The following is a 6,234-nucleotide window of genomic DNA, read 5'->3' as shown; positions in this document are numbered from 1 at the left end:
CATTTGCAAAAAACTTTGTTTGGGAGGTTTCTATTGTTTCTCCTTGAGATGGGGGATGGCACTTGCATTGACTTGCTGTGTTGTTTTTCCAATCCACTGTGGTGGTTGCAAGTTTGAATTAACTTGTAATGGTGCATAAGACACTGCAACGTGTTGTTGAATGCGATATTGTTGCTGTTGTGCATTCGATTGTGCCTTTTGTGCATTCCTCAATTGTTGCAACACTTGTTGTTGGTGCACACCACTATTTGTGGCTTTTTGTGTTGCCACTATCGAAGGATCTGTCACAATATTTTTCATAATGGGTACTTGAGTATTTGCCAAACATATTGAACTTGATGAGACATAGAAACTTTGTTGCATTGTAGAATTGTTTTGAACATTCGTAAGATCAGGCATTCCAGTCGTAAAGCTTTCTTGCATCTTAGATTTTGATCCACTTGTAATTATTCGAGGAATCATTTCTTGTTGAGGGACAACTGTCAACATTTGTGTGGCCATCATTTGATCTTGTGCTAAAGGTGTTGTATTAAATAATGGATTGTTTATTGTTTCGAATGTTGAATTTTGTGGAATAGTCACTGTCAAAGTTTTTGAAGCACGCTTACTCATCAAGGTGTGTTGAGGTTCTTGTTGCACATTTTCTTCATTTGGATGTGGAGAGAAACTTAACAGCTCACTGCCTTGTTGTTTTTGCACATTAATTTGCTCATTTGAGGAGGTCACATTACTCATCATATCAAGATATTTTTGTGGAAACATCTTAAAGACCTTGTTCAATAATTTATCCTTCTTTTTTGTCAACTTCAGATCTTTAAGGAACATATCAACATCATCGGAAGCATCAGAATCTGATGAAGAATCTGGTAAAACATTTGGATTTATTTCTTGGTGAATGCCTTGATCTGAACCAAATCCTTGTGAAAGAGTTTGTTCCTCATGTAATGTTTGAGTTTGAATTTCATGTTGCAGGTTCAGTTGATTCCAGTCAAAAGGTGCATTTTCTCTTGGCGTTGGTGGAACACTCCCATATCCCAGTTCCATGGGTACAAACACTGGCTCATATAATGGAGGTGGTCCAAGTTGAACCATTCCATATGGTGGTAATGATGTGTTTGACGAACCTTCAATTTGTAATGTTTGACTAGGTTAAAACTGTGAGTTTGATACGTTGTCAATGGGTTGATATGTTGGTTTGCCCATCTTCTTAGATTTGGACCTTGTTTCAATAGACATGTCACTATGCAAATGCAATATTTTTGGGATTTTTTTTTTTGATTTTAAAAGTATGATGTATGATATGCAACCTAAATAGATGAAAATGCAATCTATGGCAAGAATGCAACCTATGCTTTTGTTGTTTTTCAAGATTTGGACAAACTTTTTGGAATGCAAACCTAAAGACTCAACCTTGGGAAGTTGGAATGAATACAAGACCTTAAAGGACAAAGGACCAAATGACAATAGGACAAATTGACAATGTCTCACCTATATGCTTGGATACTAAGCTAGGTTTGACAAAAATGATATTAATGAAAGGACAAATTTTAGACAAGGTTAAGACTCCCTAACAACAACTTAGGGTATCATCCAAAGTTTTGATTTTTCAAGTTTGACAAACCAAATTTTGAGACTAAATGCAAGAAGGCAATGATTATCAAAACAAAATGGAAATCTAGCTTGGGTATGACAATGAAATGCAAACCTAGGGAAATGATTTTTGAACCTAAGTGAAAAATGAGGACGCTTGCAATGAAAAGGACTACAATGAAGGGAGATGACAATATGTCCTAGGACCTAAGTTGGACTATGCAAAACCTAGCCTAAAGTGACATGAATTTTGAAACAAAGATATTCAATGTTTTGACAAGCCATGTTCAAATGTTGGATGAATACTTGGACAAATTTGGACTTTTTGTTTGGATTTTGTTTTGAATTGAAGGTTGTTGATTTTAAAAACCCAAGTTGATTATGAGCACTTTTGAAAGTTTGTTTTTGATTTAACCTTTGACAATCATGGAAGACAAAATGTTTGTTTGACTTTGACTCAAGACAATCAAGCACATTGACAACAAATCCTATGGCTGGCAAGGGCAATATCTATTGAATCCTCTAACCATAAAATACAACACTCAACCGGATAGCTAGACACTTGGTAGCACTGGCTCCCCCTTACAGTGCACTCACTTCTCGGGCATACCAAGCTTCAAGTTCAAGGGGCATCACTTCCCAAGAACTTGCTATCTCTAACTGAGGAGTACATGAGAGGTGTCTTCGACATGCATGTATCACAACGCCTGAGCCAATAGATAGAAGGATTTTGGCATCTAAAAACAAAAGAATTCTAGTAAGGGCATCTATTCAGGTGGGTATTGATCCAGTGAATAAATCATTGCAATACCATTCTAGCACCCGTTGTCTACAACTTTCGTTGCATCCATAGTTATTTAGAGTGGTTCGGAAGAGTTTGGCTTTAGCCTGTCACCACTTTGGGTCGTTCCCTCTCACCAATGCTTGTGCAAAGTGCTAGGAAAATCAGGAGGCAGGCCCAGTTCTAAGGTTTAAAACATGCAATCAAATTAAAAACATACAAAGCATGCATGGTGTTCATTAACCTTTAAGAAATGAAATGTGCAACTACTTTAAAAATTGCAAGCAAGATGTTTTAATGAGAGTCTTTGACCACATCTTGCATAAGATTCATTAGTAGTTGCATTTTTAGTCTTCGTCACACATAACACCAAGATGCTGCATAGAGAATTAGTACCAAAGAAAAAACTAGAATGCAAGAAAGAGAATGAAAACAAACAAACTTGCAAGTAAAAACAACTAATTTTACCTTTGTTTCTGGCCTTACACAAGCGCAGAATGACTCAACATAGGTACAAAACCCATCAACATAGGCGCAGAACCCATCAACACAGGCGCAAAACCCATCTACATAGGTGCAGAACCCATCAACACAGGCGCAAAATGTCTCAACATAGGCGCATAAGTGTCCAGAAAGCTCTGAGTCACCTTGTTTCTTGAGTTTTTCACCTGCAAACAGCTCAAAAAGCACTCAAAACATGGTTAAGGGGTTAGTTCACGTTGGGTTCACCAAAATGTAGACCAGGAAATTGGGAAGCATCAAAACAAATAGCAATTAGGACAATCACAAAACCTAAAACTGCAATGAAAGCAATCCTAATCCAATCAATGAAGACATAAAGACAAGATATTCAAATTGAATGAAATTGAAGCAAACCGATGCAGATATCTCCTTCATGTGGCTCCATTGCTCTTCTTTCACCTTCAAATTTGATGTGGATCTCACCTACAAGTGCAAAATGCATGTGGAAAGCAAGTTGTTAAGAGATGAAATTCATAGCATAAGGTTACTCGAAAATGTGATTGATTGATTTATTGATTGAAGAAACTCATCCAATTTATAGACAAATTTAATAGAGGACAAGATTAGCATGAAGAGATTTGAAAGGAAATTCAAATCAAGAATGGAAAAATTATGACAAATGACAATTTTCTATGCAAAATGCATGACAAATTATGACAAGATTGAAATAGAAATAGAAATTAGAAAATTAGAAAATTGAGGAAAAAGATGAAATAGAAATTAGGTGAATTAATTAATAGGTTTTCATCCATTAATTAATTCATGAAAGAGACCTAGGACTAAATAAATAGATTTATTTAACCCACAAAGAAGAAGAAAAATGATTAAATGAACAAATCATAAAACCCTAGAAATTAATGTAGGTATGATCATGATTCTGATTAACAAAGGATCAATGTTGATAAATGATTGAGATTGGTTGACAAAAATCAATGACAAATTGACCAAGATTGACAAGGAGATCAAATTGATAGGCACCAATTAACAAGGAACAATGACTAATCGATCCCAATTGACATGATTGAAAAGGACAAGGATCGATGACGAATTGATCACAAAATGACAAGATTGACAAGGACAATGATCGATGACGAATCGATCACAAAATGATGAGATTGACAAGTTGATAATCACAAATGATTACTAACAAGCTAAAGATGATTGAAAGATTGACAAGAGGACAAAACCCTAATTCTATCATCGATTAGGATTGACGATGTCCAAAATGATGATAAATGAGCACGCACCATGATGCGATAGGATAAGATTGACCAAAATCATGACTGAAGATTGCTATCGACAAGACCTAATTCGAAAGCAAGAAAAATGAGGAATGCAGAAGAAAGACTCGATGCTTGCAAATGATAAAGACCAAGTGCGCCACATAGAAGAAATGTTAATGCGACGCAAGAACCCTAAAATAAGGCAATGCGCAAATGTTAAAGTATGACTCCACAAGCGTTGACCATTTTTAGACGTCTACAATTGCAAATGAAAAATGAGATTTTCATTACTCAATCCAAGTACATAAAGGAAATCTTGAAGAAATTTGGAATGGAGGATTCAAAACCAGTAAGTACTCCTATGACTACCAACTGTAAATTATCAAAGAATGATGAATCTGCATCTGTTGATGAGACACTTTACCGATCTATGATTGGAAAGCTATAATATGTTGTTCACAACAGACTAGACATAGCACATACAGTAGGTATAGTTGCAAGATTCTCTGCAGATCCTAAGGAAACACACATGACAACAATCAAAAGAATTTTTAGATACTTGAAAGGCACTAAGGATTATGGCTTAGTATATCAGAAAGGAAATGATTTTGATTTAAAAGTTTATATTGATGCTGATTGGGTAGGCAAAATTGATGATAGAAAAAGCACAAGTGGAGGAGCTTTCTTTTTAGGAGAAAGAGTAGTGAGTTGGCTTAGTAAGAAACAAGGATGTGTTTCACAGTCAACAGCAGAAGCTGAATACATTGCTGCAGCACTGAATTGTACCAACATTGCATGGATCAAACAACTGTTGGAAGGTATAAATGAGAAAGTTACCGAGCCAGTAACTATATTCTGTGACAATACTAGTGCCATTAATATTTCAAAAAACCCTGTTATGCACTCTAAGACAAAGCACATCTCTATCAAATATCATTATCTTAGAGAAGAAGCTCAAGAGAAGAAAGTGGTGTTGGAGTATGTTAGCACAAAGGAACAAATAGCAGATATCTTCACCAAGCCACTACCAAGGGACACTTTTGAATATCTTTGAAGTAAGTTAGGGGTCCTACCCCTATCTTCTACTCACTGATCGAGTTCGGTGAAAGCATCAATCTAATGACTCTATTGAATATCTTTTAGGAGTTGATGCTGCATTACACACTTTAGGATGTTTTCTAAAGGTGTATAGGAATTATTACAGAACATTATACAGGGAACAGGAATTAAAGGCAAAATGCTCTGACCAAGACTCAGTTGATACACAACAGCAGGAAATCACTTCTTACAGAAAGAAATTATGTTTTAGTTCTTTACTTTTTGGTATTGTTGTCAAAGGGGGAGAAGACTGAGAGAAGACTGACTGAAAAGAGGAGAAGAAGACTGAAGAAAAGAGGAGAAGTCTAAAGTATGGGGAAGAGCATTTTAGCATTTTAGAATCATAGCAATCCGAATCTTCTTAAGGATAAATCAATTGGTTTTGCCATCAATGCCAAAGGGGGAGATTATTGGCAATATTGCATTATAATAGACAATGAAAGATTGTTGGCATTTCATAAGGATATTGAGAAGGTTGTTGATGATTATGGATAAAACTGATTAAAGATGTTTACTGTCTTGATATTATTATTTTGTCATTGATGTCAAGAAATTGATTTTCTAATTCAGTATGATGTTGCCATATCTTGAGAAGTATGATTTAAAGAATATAAAGATGTCAGTAAAAGAAATAGGAAAGAATATGATGAATAAGGTATTCAATGGGCAACTACTACTAAGTCAGACAATGATGAGATCATGATGTTTAGATTGTTTTAACATCATACATATGTTGTAAATTGTAAAGGTTAATACTATACTATGTTACCAAGTAAGGACCCTAGTCGATAAACCCTAAGGTTATTGCTATCGGTTAATGAAGACGGAATGTCTACTGAGTGAAGTTTAGTATTCACCGAGTTATAACCGAGTTGCTACCGAGTTGTAACCGAGCTATAACAAATGCATTAAATATTTGCATGTGCTATTTAATGAAGGAAGCTGATGAGCTGGAACTGATTAAATGATTGGTGAGCATGGATGAAGTTTGTTAATGAATCTAAGGCAATGGAAAGTCGA

The sequence above is a fragment of the Cryptomeria japonica genome, chromosome 2 (assembly GCF_030272615.1).
Source record: "Cryptomeria japonica chromosome 2, Sugi_1.0, whole genome shotgun sequence".
Lineage (NCBI taxonomy): Eukaryota > Viridiplantae > Streptophyta > Pinopsida > Cupressales > Cupressaceae > Cryptomeria > Cryptomeria japonica.
This window is presented reverse-complemented; position numbering follows the sequence as displayed.